This window comes from Columba livia, chromosome Z (assembly GCF_036013475.1).
Source record: "Columba livia isolate bColLiv1 breed racing homer chromosome Z, bColLiv1.pat.W.v2, whole genome shotgun sequence".
In the NCBI taxonomy this organism is placed as follows: Eukaryota; Metazoa; Chordata; class Aves; order Columbiformes; family Columbidae; genus Columba; species Columba livia.
The window spans coordinates 42,236,021-42,254,191 of record NC_088642.1 but is presented as its reverse complement, the minus strand read 5'-3'; positions in this window follow the sequence as shown (position 1 = coordinate 42,254,191).

Here is an 18,171-nt window from a genome sequence, read left to right as displayed (position 1 = left end):
GGGAGAAGAGACCAATCCCCACCTGGCTATAACTTCCCTTCAGGTAGTTATAGAGAGTGATGAGGTCACCTCTAAGCCTCCTCTTCTCTAGACTAAACAACCCCAGCTCCCTCAGCCTCTCCTCATAGGTCTTATGTTCAAGTCCCTTCACCAGTCGTGTTGCTCTTCTCTGGACCCGCTCCAGCACTTCAATGTCTTTCCTGAACTGAGGGGCCCAGAACTGAACACAATACTCCAGGTGTGGCCTCACCAATGCAGAGTACAGGGGAAGGATCACTTCCCTTGTCCTGCTGACCACGCTGTTTTTGATACAGGACAGGATACCGTTGGCCTTCTTGGCCACCTGGGCACACTGTTGGCTCATGTTGAGCTTCCTGTCAATTAGCACCCCCAGGTCCCTTTCTGTCTGACTGCTCTCCAGCCACTCTGCGCCCAGCCTGTAGCGCTGCAGGGGGTTGTTGTGACCAAAGTGCAACACCCGGCATTTGGCCTTATTGAACTTCATCCCATTGGAATCAGCCCATTTTTCCAGTCTATCCAGATCCCTCTGCAGAGCCCTCCTGCCTTCCAGCAGGTCGACACTCCCTCCCAACTTGGTGTCATCAGCAAATTTGCTGATGATGGTCTCAATCCCCTCGTCTAAATCATCAATAAAGATGTTAAACAGGACTGGACCCAACACTGACCCCTGGGGAACACCACTAGTGACTGGCCGCCAGCTGGATGCAGCCCCATTCACCAGCACTCTCTGGGCCCGGCCCTCCAGCCAGTTCTTAACCCAGCGTAGAGTACACTTGTCCAAGCCACGGGCTACCAGCTTTTGCAAGAGTATATTATGGGAGACAGTGTCAAAGGCCTTGCTGAAGTCCAGATAGACCACATCCACAGCTTTCCCCTCATCCACCAGGTGAGTCACCTGATCATAGAAGGAGATCAGGTTGGTCAGACAGGACCTGCCCCTCCTAAACCCATGCTGGCTGGGTCTGATCGCTTGTCCATCCTGAAGGTGCTGTGTGATTCCATTCAGGATGATCTGCTCCATAACCCTGCCAGGCACCGAGGTCAGGCTGACAGGCCTGTAGTTGCCAGGGTCAGCTCTGCAGCCCTTTTTGTGGACTGGGGTAACGTTGGCCAATTTCCAATCATATGGGACCTCCCCAGTGAGCCAGGACTGTTGGAAGATGATGGAGAGCGGCTTGGCAAGTTCTTCTGCTAGCTCCCTCATCACCCTAGGATGGATCCCATCTGGTCCCATAGACTTGTGAGGATCCAGATGGCTCAGTAAATCACCAACTATGTCCTCCTGGAATACAAGGGGCCTATTTGGCTTCCTATCTCTGCCAACCACCTCCAGAGATGAGTTGTCCTGAGGGCCACCTGTATTACTGGTAAAAACTGAGGCAAAGTAGGTATTAAGTACCTCAGCTTTCTCCTCATCTTTGTTAACTATATTTCCTTCAGAGTCCAACAGAGAATGGAGGTTTTCCTTGCCCCTCCTTTTGTTATTAACATATTTGAAGAAGGACTTTTTATTATCCCTGACAGAATTGGCCAAGTTAACTTCAGTTCCAGAAGGACAGGGAACTGCTGGAGAGGGTCCAGCGTAGGGCAACAAAGATGATTAAGGGAGTGGAGCACCTCCCTTATGAAGAAAGGCTGAGGGAACTGGGTCTCTTTAGTTTGGAGGAGACTGAGGCGTGACCATATTAATGCTTATAAATATATAAAGGATGAGTGCCACGAGGACGGAGCCAGGTTTTTCTCGGTGGCAAACAATGATAGGACAAGGGCTAATGGGATCAAGCTGGAACACAAGAGGTTCCACTTAAATTTGAGAAAAAACTTCTTCTCAGTGAGGGTGACAGAGCACTGGAACAGGCTGCCCAGGGGGGTTGTGGAGTCTCCTTCTCTGGAGACATTCAAAACCTGCCTGGACATATTCTGTACGACCTCACCTAGGCGTTCCTGCTCCAGCAGGGGGATTGGACTAGATGATCTTTTGAGGTCCCTTCCAATCCCAAACAAACTGTGATACTGTGTGACAAGATTTGGCCATGAGAAGAGAATCTCTGAGGTGCTGGGAGAAAGTTGCTACAGTTCTGCAGACCAGAACTAAGCTAGCTCCAGTTTCCCAACTAATCAACCCACAGGAGATAGGGAATAACCTTGACAAGGTTAAAATGCAAGAGCTGAGTGCTAAAGAAGACAGACCAAACTGTCAGAAAATTGGGATATTTAAAGTATCGTGCTAGAACTGCCCCAAAACAGCGGTATGCAGAAACATAGAGTGTCTGCAGAACACTAGCAACCTCTCTGGTTTATATGCTGATTTAAGTCTACAACTCGGTGGAGGAAAGGCAATGGAAGGATAGGATGTAACTGTGTGGTTCTGGTTTGCATTTTAATAGACCCCCAAAGCTTCTTGCATATGGCTTAAGGCTGCAGAGGGGAGGAGGAAAATATGTTTTTTTCCACATATGCTTACTGATTCAAGGAACAAAGCAAACGAGAAGCAGGCAGGCAGAGGAGCACACAGGAAATACATGTTATTAGTACACAGAATGGCTGGCTGTGGGTATGATAATTCAAACTTTTCCTAGAAGTAGTACAGCAAAGCAGTATTTTAAACAAAGAAATTGGGAAAATTCAGGATCAGGTGCTGAAAGTCTTTTCCTTTATAACCCAGTTGATTTAAAGAAAGAAACAAAGAGGCAAAAATCTACTCCAAGAACACCTTTTTCTGAATATTGCTGCTTCTGTGCAGCATTCTCATGCCAATAAATATGGGACTGGATGAAGGGTCCCAATCAAACTTTGCAAAGTGTATTGATAAGAGCTGTTAAAAGTTTAGGAAAAAACAAACAAGCACACAAAAACCAAACCAAAACAAAAGCCACAAACAAACAAACAAACACTACAAACAAACACACAAAAAACAAACAAGCAAACCAAAAAACCCCAAACCAGCTTATAATGTCTTCATTTGGTTTGGGGGTCTTCACTGTAGTTATATCTCATATTTTATGATCTTTTAATAGTCTAAATTCTGTGGCTTAGGATGTTGAGCTTCAAATCAGAGCTCTGTTACAGATACCATTGCATGATCTTGAGAAACTCTACTTAACCTCATTTTTCTTTAATCTATAAAACAGAAACACTACTTCTGCTTTCCATTGTTAGGGTAAGATGAGTAAAAATATTCACATCATCTCTATAGACAACTGCAGTCATGCTGGGAAATTAAGTAGAAAGGGACAGAAACAGCAGTTATGTGATCTTACCATATACAAACATGTATGTAACTACACAGATAAAGTAATGTACATATTTTTAATGTTAATGTTTATGGGGTTTTGTGTTGGTTTGTTTGTTTGTTTTCTTTGATTTGTTTTCCAGGGATAGGATTGTGAATGACTCACCATGGTAAAGTTACTTTCAGATGAATATTTCTAATACAGGTTTGTTAGCAACTGACGTATAATTTCATAGTCCCAGCACAAGTTTCACCTTTCAGCATTCTGTATGTGCATTTTATTCAACAGCCAGACATTATTGCTTAATGACAGAAGTCCTGTAAAAAAACACGTGACGAAGTTTTTAACTCAAGATGCCTGTTAACCGTTAACAGCATTCAAGCTGTTAACAGTATTCAAGCATTTACATATGTGATGTCCATGAGTGAATAGATCCCAATATCTAATAAAAAAGGAATCATGAAGGGAAAACAAACAGTAATTCACCAAGGGGAAAAACAAACAAACAAAGAATCAGACAACTAAACAAACCAACCAACAGAATTATCTTCTGCAGATGTAGCAATTCCTAGCTGCAGGAACAGGACATGAGTCTCCATATAGCAGAACATAGGGAAATTTTCCAGCAGGAAAGCTACCAGCTTGTGTTTGTTCCTAGTTTGGTCATGGAAGCAGGAACTCTATTTAAAAAAAGGAAAGACACATGAATTAGATCCCTAGATCTCTTTATTTTCTTTTTTTTTTTTTTTTTTTTTTCCTGCAACTTACAAGAATCCTGTCACCATCTACAAGTCTAGGCAAGCACAGCAATGACATCCAAACCCATGACACGTAGATAACTTCTTTCACCCACAGACTCATCAGGCACCCTAACAGAACCTGCCCATTTTCAAAGGCAGACTTCTTGGTGGTGATTTCTCACTGTTCTTGGCATACTCTGGCTGTTGGAAACTGAAAAGACAGTTTTTGATTGTGTAAGCCACCCGAAGTTCGTTGTTTATGTTTGCAAAATGATCTGCAGAATTTCGTATTTTTGATAATACAGGGATTCTCCAGGCAACATTGGTTTTGTTTGGTATGATAGGATGCTGAATTATGGAAAAAATTCCATTAAGTTTTTCATCACTAAAAGACTGAGTAACTCCCTGTGAACTACAAGTGTCCTTCTCTGATTTATCTCTTTTTGCAGAAGGACAATAGGGTGCTTGGAGGCCTTGAGGAAATACATAATTTCCAGTTGACTGTTACTGAAAGTTTATATCTGAGACATCTGCAGTCCCAGCTAAAACTAACTCACAGAATTGGAAAGCAAGCATAAGAATCTGTCTCTTCCAGTTGGATGACAACAACTTATGTTATTGTTAGCAGTATGTCACCTAGTTTATGCTGAAAATGCAATGGGAACCATCAAGTATCAATGGCTGTACAACTGCTGTTTGTCTTACTTCATCTGCTGGGACATGCAGCTCTCTGCAAAAGCATAGCAGAAGGCACAAACTTCAGATGAATTTGTGACATCTGAGTATGCTCCTCTACTTATGAAGTGAAGTTACAATGTCAAACAAAGTAAATACTAATAATTTGTAAACTGCTAGAAACATAAGATAAACATTCACCTCCAGTTCATACATGGAAAGTGAACCAAAGAGGGATGGCATGCATACAACAACAAACTCATCTAGTAAGCACAGCAAGGGAAAATGAAAAGTACCTTTCTAGCACTTATCATGTGCTCAGTATTTTACAGTGGTAAGCATATTCCCAGATCAGATTGTGCTTCATATTGTGAATGGGGAATTAGTACAAAGAGAGCTTGCCTGTGCTTCTCTTTCTGCAGTTGTCCTGCCCTTTCCAAAACAGTAGCAAAAGACAAGACAACCACTGCAGAGAATATTAAAGAAGAACTTCAGACACAGACACTTTCTGCCAGCTTGCAGAAGGTTTCCAGAGCGTAATTTAATTTAATGTAATTTAAAACAGATTCTGTCAATGAAAGGCTTTCAGCCTAAAATGTCAAAAAGGGTGGGAGAAAGGAAGGGTCACTGCATTTAGCAGACAAAAAGCTAGCCTTGGAGTTCTATCTTCTGAACTACAGAGCCTATAGGTTCTGCAACAATATACCTCACCAGTGCATCTGAAATTTTGCCAGGGAAGAAGTGTGTTACGTCTGTTATTAACTCTGGAAATAAAGTGAGTATGTCACTAAATTTTATGCTCACAAGCATGCCATGCAACAACATAAACAGCAAACACTACCACCATTGGGGTAGTGTGCCTTCTCCTTCTAAATTGATATCCAAAGTGCCATCAAGTACTGATTGTGCCCAGGCTTGTTTTCCCTTCTGCTATTGCAAATGAAGAAGCCACTCCAATATTCTTCGCTGTGCTCACACCAGGGTATAAGTATTCTCAAATCGAGTACTACTAGTTTTCATAAATGTCTTTCAGATTCTACTTTCTTATCAGTGCTGCAGGAAATTCTCCACAGGGAACTGAAAAAAACTCATATTGCATGGAAAGAGAGTACATGCATGTGCACAAACACATACGCAAACCAGAGGATTAGGTTTCAGGTATTGTATGCAGCTGGTGAAGATAATCAGATGATTGCAGTCAAACTAGTAGCTTCATAAATCTATTGAATAGATATTCTCCTAAAGACTAAACCAGTTCTCACAATTCGAAGGGGCTGTTAAAGTTTAGCTCCAGCCCCCCACTCCTCACCTGGACAGCTAAAATCATGTGCTGCTTGCTGGCCCTCCCCTGCCCCCAGTGGGATGGAGAGGAGAATCAGAAAACAAGGGCAAAACTTGTGGCTTGGGATAAAAGCAATTTAACAGAACAGTGAACAAAAATGAACAAACAGTAACAACAACAGTAATGATAGAACCTACATAGCAATGGACACACAGCGCAACCTAGTCATGTGGCCGTCCTTTGGCAGCAGCCTGCGCTGAAACCACCCACCACAGCTTGTGCTGAAACTGCCCCCCCTTGCCCAAACTGTGTCTTGCACCCAAAATACAAAAAACCTAACTGCACAGTCCAGAAAGAACTGAGACTGCCTCGCTGGCCTGCCCACCTAGTAACTGAGCATGACCTTATGCGGTATCGAATACCCCCTTTGGCTAGTTCTGGGTCAGCTGCCCTGGTAGTGTAGAAATTAAACCTATCTCAGCCAACCGAACACAGGGGCTGAGATACCTGAGCGATACTAGGCTGATTTTGTAAATTACAGAGGTAAATTGATCTCAAAATGGCTAACCTACAAAATTACCCACACCAATTATCCACACAATTTCACATACAGCACTTAGATCACATCAGCTTGCAACTTGAAACCCGTACTCAGTTCAGACAACAGCCAATCCAGATGATCAAGGATTGCCTAAGAAGCCCTAGGTTTATTACATACTTTACATCTATTTCACTTATCTTAAAATTGGAGCAGATCAAGGAGGGTTCAGTTCCATTTGCACTTGTGTGGCAGTTGCACATCCCCCTCCCTCCCCTTTCCTTTGATGTGAAAGGTGCATGCACATCCCCCTCTTCCCCAACACATCCCCCCTGCTCCTTCAGTGGGGCAGTTAATATCTCCTTTTGTTTGCTGTTAGCCAGGAGAGGAGAGAGGCACCGAGAATTTGGGAAGTTTCTGGGCGCCTATAGCCAGAGCCGGGGCCGGGGGGGTGTGCAGAGAAGCAGAGAAGTTTTGGGGCGCCCACAGCCAGAGTGGGAGGGTGCAGAGAAGCCGAGAAGCTTCTGAAGTGCCCACAGCCAGATCTGAAAAGATTATAAAAATGGAGTTCCTACCAACGATCCCCTTTGTGTGGTCCTCTCGGACCCATGGGTCTGCTGCCGTCGCGAGCCCTCCCCTTAGGCTGGGACGCCATCTAAGGTAACCTCCTGGAACTGGGACTGCCTCACCTCCGCGTGTGGGTGAGTGATAACTTACTAGATATTTTCCTCACTGCATAAGCATAAACATTTGACAGACAGCTGTGTGGAGCTCTTTGGAGACGGCGAAATAACTCTGGCAAAACTAAAGTCTTAAAACAGTGTGCTTCTTCACTTGGTCTGGCTGAAAAACAGTGGGAAGGTAATTTCTTTCTGCAGTATAACTTTCAGGTAAATTTGGTACACTGATAACCCTGGTGAAATAAATAACTTACGTTTTTTCTATGGATAAACAACATTTAATCCAATTCCTTGTATTCCTTAAACACGTGTTCATTAGAGCATAAGCAAAACAGCGCTGGGTGCGCGGGGGATTCGCTCCGCCCAACACGAACACCTTTAAACAATAAGAAGTGTGCTTAAATACAGTAAGGTATTACATATTCACAATGACCCCAGGAAAGCCTATACATATTCATAACCTTTCCCCGCTTCTGATTAAAACAAGTCTCAGATAACCATTTCCATAGACCCTGCCCTGTTGCGCAGTGCCACTTGGTGAATTTGAGGAGGGGTCTTTGGATGAAGGCTATATTCAATATTTACACAACAGAGAAGGGGCATTTAGTCCAGGCAGATGAATAGAGGTATGACATCATGAAAGCATGTGACTGAGGATGTGACATTTGCAGCAGTGTCAAACATTTGCAGCAGCATGTGGAAAAATCTCCAAAATACTGCTGTAATACACTGATTATTATCTGCCTTGTATTTAGTCTTCTATGCTCAACACAAACTGTGTGCTGCCTTGTTAAAGAGTTTGAACAGAGCTGTATTTCACAACTTAATTATCCAATGCTGCTAGCTTAATGCAAGCTGTGTCAGGTGTCATGCATTAATGGGGTCAGAGCTCATCACTGCCTGAGTTTTGTCCACTTATCTACTAGAGGTTTTTGATTGCGCAAGCCTCATTTTGTATAAGCTTTACATGTTAATGCAAAATGAGGCTTATGCAACACAAAATCTGTAAGAATTTAATTCTACTAATATATTTATAAGATCAGCAAGAGATGTAACTGTGTTAAAAATAGCTTGAGAGAGCTGCCTTCACCCAGGCTGCCAGCATTTTAAGAAAGCAGAGCTGAAGTTTAATCTATGAAGTGACAGCAAATGGAATTAAAATCATATAGCTAATGCTAGTAGGGTCAAGCCACAGTGTGATCTGTAATTGAAAAGATCTGTTGGTGAATTTGGTAGTGCTCTTAAAGCCCTTGAGGGCCCTTAAGCTATTTATGTTAGTCAAACCTGGTGCATATACAGCTGTCATAGCACAATTGTTTCATTGTATTTCCTAAACTCAAGTGGCTTGGAAACACTAATGATCATACACAACATCATGCGCTACAAACCACTGTTGACCTGTACACTCACACATCAGTCAAGTCAGTGAAAATATATGCTTTTATATAGGCTTGGGATAATTTACTAATTAATTTCCAAGGCATAACAAATGTCAATCGCTGGGTGTTTAGAGACCCCCTCTGAATTTATCATTGTCCACTGTCCAAAAGATTGCAATGGGAGTTTGTTTAGGCCAGACAGTAAGGTGCCATATCTTGCTATCTAGACCACAGAAGCTTTACTATGGCCTTTCTTGAGAGAAACAAACTTAGTCTCAGATATTATTCTTATTCCTCAGCAATTCTTGTTCTTTATCTATGATCTATTCCATTTCGTCATATATCACCACTTCTTGCTTATAGGGATGCATTGGTCTTGAGCTTGGAGGAAGTGATGTTTGAATATTAACCAGCTCTCTTGGACTCTCCTACCTTCTAGAGCCCTACCCCATGAGCTTCTTCCAAGCAGGACCTTGAAGAGGCCAAAGTTCACCCTGCTGAAGTCCATGGCTTTAGTCCTACTTATTGCTCTGCTTCCCCCATGCAGGACCCTGAACTCTACCATCTCATGGTCGCTGCAGCTAAGGCTGCCCCAGCCTTCACATCTCCAACCAGTTCTTCTTGGATTGTCAGGACAAGGTCCAGCAGCATACTTCTCTGCACTGATTTTTCCACCACCTGTGTCAAGAAGTTGTCATCAATGATCTGTAGGAACCTCGTGGACTGTGTGTGCTTAGCTGTGGAGTTTTCCGAAGTAGATGTCAGGGTGATTTAAGTCCCCTATGAGAATCAGGGCATGTGATTGTAAGGTTGCTATCAGCTGTCTGTAGAAATCCTCATCAACTTCCTGATCAAGTGGCCTGTAGTAAACACCCAAAATAGTGTCCCCTTGTTAGCGGGTCCCTCAGTTTTTAACCATAAGAACTCAACTCATTCCTCATGTCCCCACAGGCAGACTTCAAGACATATGAGTTGTTTTTTCACACGAAGTGCACCCCCTCCACCTCACCTTCTTGGCCTGTCTTTCCTGAAGAGTACATAGCCTTCTGTTGTGGGGGAGTGATTTAGGCCACACCTTCCATGACAATATTCCATTGATGTGAGCTGTTCCACTATGCCTCTGTAATTGTAATGAGATCATGGCCTTACAACCGCACATAGAACTCTGATTCTTTTTCTGTTTATTTCACATGCTACATGTGTTGCTGTACAGACACTTCAGAGAAGTAATTGAGCATGCAGGTCTCCCATGAGGGGTGCAGAAGGATTCAAAATAGTCATATATACCCTTGAGGTGGTGTGCTGGTTTGACTGAAAATGACTTAATTTTCTTCGTGCAGTTAGAAACCTTTCTTTTTCATAGCTAGCACGGTTATTATTTGGATTTAGTTTGACAACAAAAAGATAACATCCTGGGACAGGGTAGCAATACAACCATGATAGCCACTCACCCACCCCCTTTCCCTCCCCTTGCCCCCCCCAGAATAGGGGAAAATTGAAAGGGAAGGGAGAAACTTGGATTGAGTTAAACACAATTTCATGAAATAACAAAATACTAATACAGTACTAGTAAATATATAAAATAGAAATAAAAGATGCTCCATGCAATTCCTCACAAACTCCAACCACAACTGAGCAGCCGCTCTCAAGAAGCAGCACTCTGGTCCCAAACAGCGAAAAAAGAGGAAAAGGGCAGAAAAGCCCAGAGGCCTCTGAAAAATGGCAAAAGGCCAAACTAAATGTCCTGAACCGAACTCCTCAGGCTCTGATAAAAAAAACCTTAAGAAAAAAATACAAACGCACAAGAGGGAAAACACCTGAGAGTGAGCAAAAGTGAGGACACCCGAGAGAGATGGAGACTGGAAGATCCCTACTCTCCTTGAATATGAAGCATGATGCTAATGGGATCAGTCTGGATGTCAGTCAAGCTCTGCCTCATCTATGTCTCCCTTCCTTTGTGCCTCACACTGTAGGCAGAGCACTCAGAACACCCTTGGCTCTCAGACCAGAACAATTAAAAACATTAACTCTGTGCTGGGGTGTTATCTCTTGTTCTCAAATTAAGTCTAAATACTGACTGTGCTAGCTATGAATAAGAAAGGTTTCTAACTGCATGAAGAAAATCAACTCATTTTCAGTCAAACCAGCACACTTTTCCATACCAGCACAAATAGGAATGAAAGTAAATATACCTAAAGGATCTGTGCTGTTTTTGAAGGTGATGGAGTGTACTCCGCACTGCCTTCATGTTGATACTCAAAATACAGGACCGAAAAAGGAGCTAGCTATGACAATTAACAAGTCCTTGAGATGGGGCTGGGTGTGAACAAAAGGGATGTGTTGCATGTTGGGGACACAACACGTCTCTCAAATCCCTGAACCTCAAGGGAAGGTCTGGGGTAGCCAAGTCCCTCCCATCATAGGAGAAGATCAGGTCTGAGACCATATAAGGAACCTGAACATACAGAAGTCTGTAGGACCTGATCAGATGCATCTGAGGGTCCTGAGGGACCTGGCAGATGTAGTTGCTAAGCAACTCCATTATACTTGAAAAGTCATGGCAGTCAGGTGACAACCCCCAAGTGACAGGAGAAAAAGGAATATTGCACACATTTTAAAAAAGTGTAATGAGAAGGACTCCAGGAATTACCAGCCAGGAAGCCTCATATCAGTGCCCAGTAAAATCATGGAACAGATGATCCTGAAATGTATCTCAAAGCATACAGAAAACAGGTGATCAAGGACATCCAACATGGCTTCAGAAGGGCAAATCGTGCCTGACTGATCTAGTGGCCTTTTACGATAGAGTGACTGCATCAGTGGACAATGGAAGAGCAACTAATGTCATCCACCTGGAGTTCTGTAAGGCCTTTGACGCGGTTCCACACAACATTCTTGCCTCTAAATTGTAGAGATATGCATTTGATGGACTGACTATTCGATAGATAAGGAGTTGGCAGGATAGCCATATTCAAAGAGATTCAGTCAATGGTTCAACGTCCAAATGGAGATCAGTAACAAGTGGTGTTCCTCCAGTGACTACACTGGGAATGGTACTGTTTAATACCTTTATTAAAGGCATAGACAGAAGGATCAAGTGCACTTTCAGCAAGTTAGTGCATGACACGAAGCTGAGTAGTACAGTCAATAGGCCAGAGGCATGTCATCCAGAGGGAGCATGACATGCTTGAGGAGTGGGTCAGCGTGAAAGTCATAAAGTTAAACAAGGCCAAGTGCAAGGGCCTGCACCTGGGGGCAGTTCCTCACTCTCAATACAGGCTGGCGGATGAATAGATTGAGAGCAGCACTATGAAGAAGGACTTGGGGATATTTGTAGATGAAAAATTAAATATGAGCCAGCAATGTGTACTTGCAGTCCAAAAACCAATTGCAAACTGAGCAGCCTTTTTAAAGAAGTGTGGTCAGCAGGTTGAGAGAAGTAATTTTCCCCATCTGGTCTGCTCTCATGAGACCCCATTGAGAGTATTGTGTCCAGCTCTGTGTCCCCCAGTACAAGAAATACATGGACTTGTTTGAGTGGGTCCAGAGGAGGGTCACAAAATTTATCAGAGGGCTGGAACACCTCTCCTATGAACAAAGAGTGAGAGAGTTCAGGTTGTTCAGCCTGTAGAAGAAAAGTCTCTGGGAAGACCTTATTGTGGCCTTTTAATTCGTAAAGAGGGTTTGTAAAAAAGATGAAAAGTGACTCATTACCAGCACCTGTAGTTAAAGGACAAGGAGCAATGCTAGATTTAGATATATGGAAGAATTTTTTTTTAAGATGAGAGTGGAGAGACACTGAAACATGTTGTCCAATGAAGTTGTAGCTGCCCCACCACTGCAAGTGTTCAAGGTCAGGTTGGAGGGGGCTTTGAACAACCTGATCTAATGAAAAAAGTCCCTGTCTATAGGAAGGGGGTTGGATCAAATGATCTTTGAAGGTCCTTTCCAACTCAAACATTCTACCATTCTACAGTGCAAATGCAATGACCACGTGCTGAAAATTAAATAGAGTGCACCTATTTTTCCTATTAACTGCAGCTTCCAGAGATATAATGTCTAAGATCCTTCAAGGAGTGGAAGCCTAAGGCCTCTGAAACATACAAGTTCCTACAAGAACTACTCACTTTACAAAACTTAATTTCCTGCCAGACACTGATTACTCTTGACCTTTTTGAGAGCAAGGAGAGGAGCATGGCACTCCTCTGTAGCATAATACAAATCAATTCAGCTGCCACTGGACACATGCAGCACCATCTTCTCCCACCTCTGTCCTGGGATGTCTCTGCCCAAAACACATGTAGGAAAAAGAAATTAACGCAATTCACCCACAAAGACGAGTATTTAGAAGCCCTTTGAACACTTTATAATTGTCCCTCAGAAGCATGAGAGGGAAAATTTGCAATCAAGAATTCAGTAAAGAAAACCAGGCTACAAACAGTTAAACAGCTTTTATCAGTGATTGTACCTGAGCTGCAGCATGAACAAAAGCTTTTTCTGTTGTTGTCAAGTCACACCAAAACACAGCTGGCTCCATATCAGAACAGGAACAGAGCCACTCTGGTTTTGCAGTCCCACATTGTCAGTGTAGAGAGGGAAGAAACACAGAGAAGCTCTCCAGAGAACACAGTACTTATTTTATTCTCGTACCATTTGCTTATCGCTTTCCAAAAGAAATGGATCAGATCCTACTGTGAGTGAATGCATTCCACCTTGAACAGTTATTATGCAAAAAAAGAATAAATTAAAAAGCAAGAGAATAAATTCGAAACATCATTATAAATATATATTTATCAGCAAGGCTCACCTTATCTCCTATACTAGGTCAGCCTTGCTCGGATTTTAAAACTTATTCAGAGCTCCTTATACAATTCAATCACATCCTATCCAAGCAACGGGGATTTAAGGCCTTGTCTGGCTGTTGTTGCAGTGAAGAGACTAAATTTTGATTCACACATGTATTTTCTGCAAGTACAGGCTCATAGACAGTTTATATATTATTATATTTTATAAAGACTATGTATTAACTATCCATTGTGACGTGTATCAATATTTTTGAATGTCTGAGATGCAATTTATGAACAGAATTCAAATATAATGTCCTTCCAGAAGACCCAAGAAATGCTCACCTATTTATATATATAAAATACACATGCATGTCTTATTTTCCATAGCTGAGTATGCCTTGATTTTTGTAGAGAGAGCTTATTTACCATGGACAACAGAGTCTGAGAAACTGTCTCAAAAACCAACCAAACAACACAGATTCATAGAATCATTTAGGTTGGAAAAAGCCCTTAAGATCATCACATCCAACACTTACTTGAACATCATGGTACCCTCATTCAGGTTTCATACAATACTCTTATTTTGATATGCATTACTAAGGTACAAATATCCAAGCTACTGTGGGAAATCTGAGAAGAGCAATTTGTCTGATAAGTGATTGTACCGTGGAAAGGACTGTGACTGAGAGGAGTAACATAAATGAAGGTAGATAGGAACACTGGCTGGCTAAAATAAACCACCTTGTTCATTTGTTAGTGCCAACATATACCAGGGTGTAATTATGGCTGGTGTTGCACAGTCTTCATGCCAGGGAATCTGCACCCTGGAGTAGGAAGACAAGACAGGGACAGGTAGCACACACTCAGCTGAAGCTGGAGGTACACTCAAGTCTCCAGCAGAAACAAAATCCCTGAAGTCCCTTTCCAGTGTTTTAGTCAGCTGTGCTGCAGTTTGAAACTGACTGGCATATGCTCAGCCTCCAGGGGTCCTCTGGTTCACGTCAGCTCATGTCCTCGTAAACTAGTAAAGATAAAACAGAAAGACTGTGATGCAAGTCTGCAAATATAGGGCCAATATTCTAGCGATTCATACATGGGTGAAACACCAGAACAGATGCAGAAAATTATTTGAATCACAGAGGTTTAACTATAGTTAGGTTCATCTGACCTAGCCAATATTCTAATTCAGACACAGTCATTCATAGCTCCTGTCAAGGAGAGAACTAATTGTTTTTAGAGACTAAATCTTGTTGTCTGTTTTCAGACATCCACCGTAGGATGGTAACATTTCCATCCATACAGTGCCTGTTTCTCACTGGCAACTAGAATTCTGGTGGGGACACATACAACCAGTCAATCAAGTTCCAGATAGGATACCTCACACTGTTAGGTCTGTAGGAATTGGTAGTTTGCATCACCTACTATGGCACTGGAAGACACCTGTTTTAACTAGCAACACTAAAGAACTCTCTGAGAATTAACCTGTCTATTTGTGAAAAACACTATTTGTATTTGGCATTAGTGACTCACCTCTTCTCCTGCATTTGAGAGCAATGGCATGGCTGCTTTCAGGGTTGAGAAGGGAAGTGAAGGATATTGGCTGTTCTCAAGCGCATTCGTATTTTTCGATAGTCTTATGGATGGAAACAGCTGAAATGCAATGATGCAGAAATGTAACACTAATGGACATGTTAATTAGCTTTATTAATGGAGGATAATGATAATAAAAAAGTGAAATTAAGCAAATCTGCACAGGTGCAAATGAATGTATCAAAAACTTTGATAAGCCCGGTTAAAAACATGCTGCAGAATTACATCACTGCAAATGGAGGTTGGCTGACAATTCATGTAACTGCCAAAGCTTCTCTAAGAAAGAAACATCTCCAAAGTGAAGACTTTTGGCACAAACTGGGAAGTCATTTTGGAGGAAGGATCTTTCCATACTTCTGTTTCTTTGAATAAGTGTCTTCAGCCTTTGAATAAGTGTCTGTTTAGAAGAAGGTAACCGACTGACAGACCTCCAGGCTAATCTGGAATGCATTCTTTGTCAGCATCTTTGACTTACATGTGCAGTGTTTTTCCATTTTTTTTTTTTTTTCAGGGTGTTGTGTCTGGTGACAGACAGAAACCTTGCTGCTTCCATTCCAGACTTCTGAAAGAATATTTTTTATAAACATACCAAATCAAGAGCTCTTCTAAAAGACTGGAGTACATTAAGTCCAGTGCTGCATGTGGGAAATGGAAAACATCCAGGCTATCATCTTGCCTGTAGTCAAGACGACAGTAAGCATGCCTTAGAGCACAGTGAAGCACTTCTAAATTGAAGAAGGATCAATGCACAATTTGTGCTTTTATCATAGATACTTTATGTCTAACTGAATTGGTGACTTTCCTTAGTCACTTATTTTCTAGACAAAGGAAATGTGCTGGTGTTCTTTTGTATGGATTTCAGTGAAGCATTGATCAGCAGTCAGATATGAAACTTATGATGGAGATAAAGAAAATTACCAAAAGAAGCTAGATTTTGGGAGATAAGTAGCAAAAATAAAGAAGAGCAAACAGCACTGAAACAATTGAGCTTGGCAGATACTGAAGACCTGAAGCAATTTCAGAGAAATTACATCCACCACACTGATGCTGCTGTGTGACACAAGGTTTCCAGTATAAAAGCCTTTGTTCCATGGGTGGAAAAAGACAGGGGAGGATAAGTTTCTTGAGTGAGTTTCTAGTATCTAATCCATGGCTGGGTGAAAAATATTTTTTCTCTTGGTAGTGACTCAAATTTAAGTCTCTTGCCTTCATCCAACTGAGACAGATATTTTATTAAAACTTTAAAGCAAACTTTCCTTGAGACCTCTGTCCTTTTATAAACTTGCCTGAAATCAGCTGTTTTATAAACTTGGCTGTAATCAATTGGCAGGTTAAAAATTTTGTAAGGGAACAGAAAAACTGTTATAGTTTCTGCATGCCCACATATATTATTCCATAGCCTTTTCCCTCTGGGAAGCCTTGTTTAAAATATTCATTATATATGAAAAATGTATTAAGTTATTTATAATTATAATACTAAAAAGAGCATCTGTAGCATTGAAAGTGTAAAGCATTATATGAGGTTGTCACAAAGGATGGTCTGCATTGCTACTAGATGTTCACAGCTCTTGCATATTAACCCCCTCAGCTTGCAAGCCTTTTGTTTGATACTAAATTTTGGCAGTCCCTTCTCTGAAGGACAGTGGAAAAAGGGACCTGGTGAGCTGGCCTGGAGATGGTGTCTGCTGTTGTTGCTTACAATGTTGAATCTGTCTTCCTTGAAGGTAGAATAAAGCAATCAAGTTAATGAAAAAGGAATGCCAAAGTACAATAGAAAAATACAGCTTCTCTGGCTTAGCACCAAGTGTCCAACTTTGAAAGTCCCCCATGCTGGTGGAGGGCACAACCAGCACTTGTGCCCATTTTCAGGCTCTGCATAAGATTCTTATCCTCATATGCAGTCCTAAAGATAACTAAATTAACTACAAACTTAGTTAATTACACAGCCTCTGTCAAGCAGAGGACAGATGGTAAACGGTGTTTTCCTAGCAGAAACAAAAACATAAAACCCCAGTTGTCTTTCTTCTGCTGAAAGAATAAACTCCAAACAACAAATATGTACCCCTGGGGATTCAGCAGTTTCACTGGTTCAGTGAGATAACCGGAGGACCTCAGCGTCCCACTGTTGTGGATGAGTGATTCAGGGTTCTGCTTACTACAGAGCAATGTTACTATCACTTAAAGTACGACTTAAAAGAGTTCAATGGCAAGGTTCACTCTATTAATTACTACATTGAGGAAGCATGCCAAGCAAAATTGGATGAGAGTTGTTTTAGAGTGATTTCTATAGGGACAAGAGATATGAAAGGACAGAGGGAGGCCCTCCCGTTGAGTCACAGTTCAGAATGGACCCCCTTGCTTTCTGACCTCCTTCTCAGAGAGGAGCCTAGGTGCGGCTGTATCCAAACTTAGTCCCAGACTTGATGTCTAAGACACGTAGAGAGCAAGGGAAAACAGTTAAGGGTTTCTATGTACTTATGGCCAAAGGATTGTATGTGCACACCTGATTCTTTGTATTGCTTGGCTAGGATTTCAAAGTTTCACAAATCCACATCTCAACCTGCTTACTTCCCCTCCAGGGCCTTGGTGTCAGGTTGTTCTGAAATCTGGATTCTAGGCCTTTCAAAGCAAACTCTCAGGCATCAGAGTTTGTGTAAATAAATAATTTCGTAGAGTAGTATAGCAGCAGTGTTAGCTTGAGCTGGGTGCCTTTGCAGAGGTCCCAGCCAATCACAGAAATCTCTGGGTTTTTATACCCCTGCAGACTATTCACCTACCCCTCACACCATGATTCAGTCCAATAGCAATATTTGAGTCTGAGGTCTTCTTGCTTCTCATTGAATCTTTTTCACTGATCTCAGATGGGCCTTTGTTTTGTTTAACTGTAATATATTCTTTATAGCTCATAGCTTTGACGGTGGTGTTCTGTCTGAATGAATCCTATTTCTTCCCAGTAAAGTGCAAAACAGGCCTTATCTCACTGATGTTCACTGTAGCGGCTTTGTTTATGTTAAGTAGATATAAGTTTGGCAAATATCAGCAGAACTTTACAGCATACAGCTTAAGATTTCAGCAAATTCAGCTCACTAGGTAACATGAAGCATATAGTATATTAAAAATCACTCAACCTTATAATTCTAAGTGATTTGTTCTATCTAGTATTTCTTTACTTAAGCTAAATGACTGGTATTAAACTTAAATTTGGCTTATCCAGGGATCTGTGAGTAGTAAAACATCATTGCCATG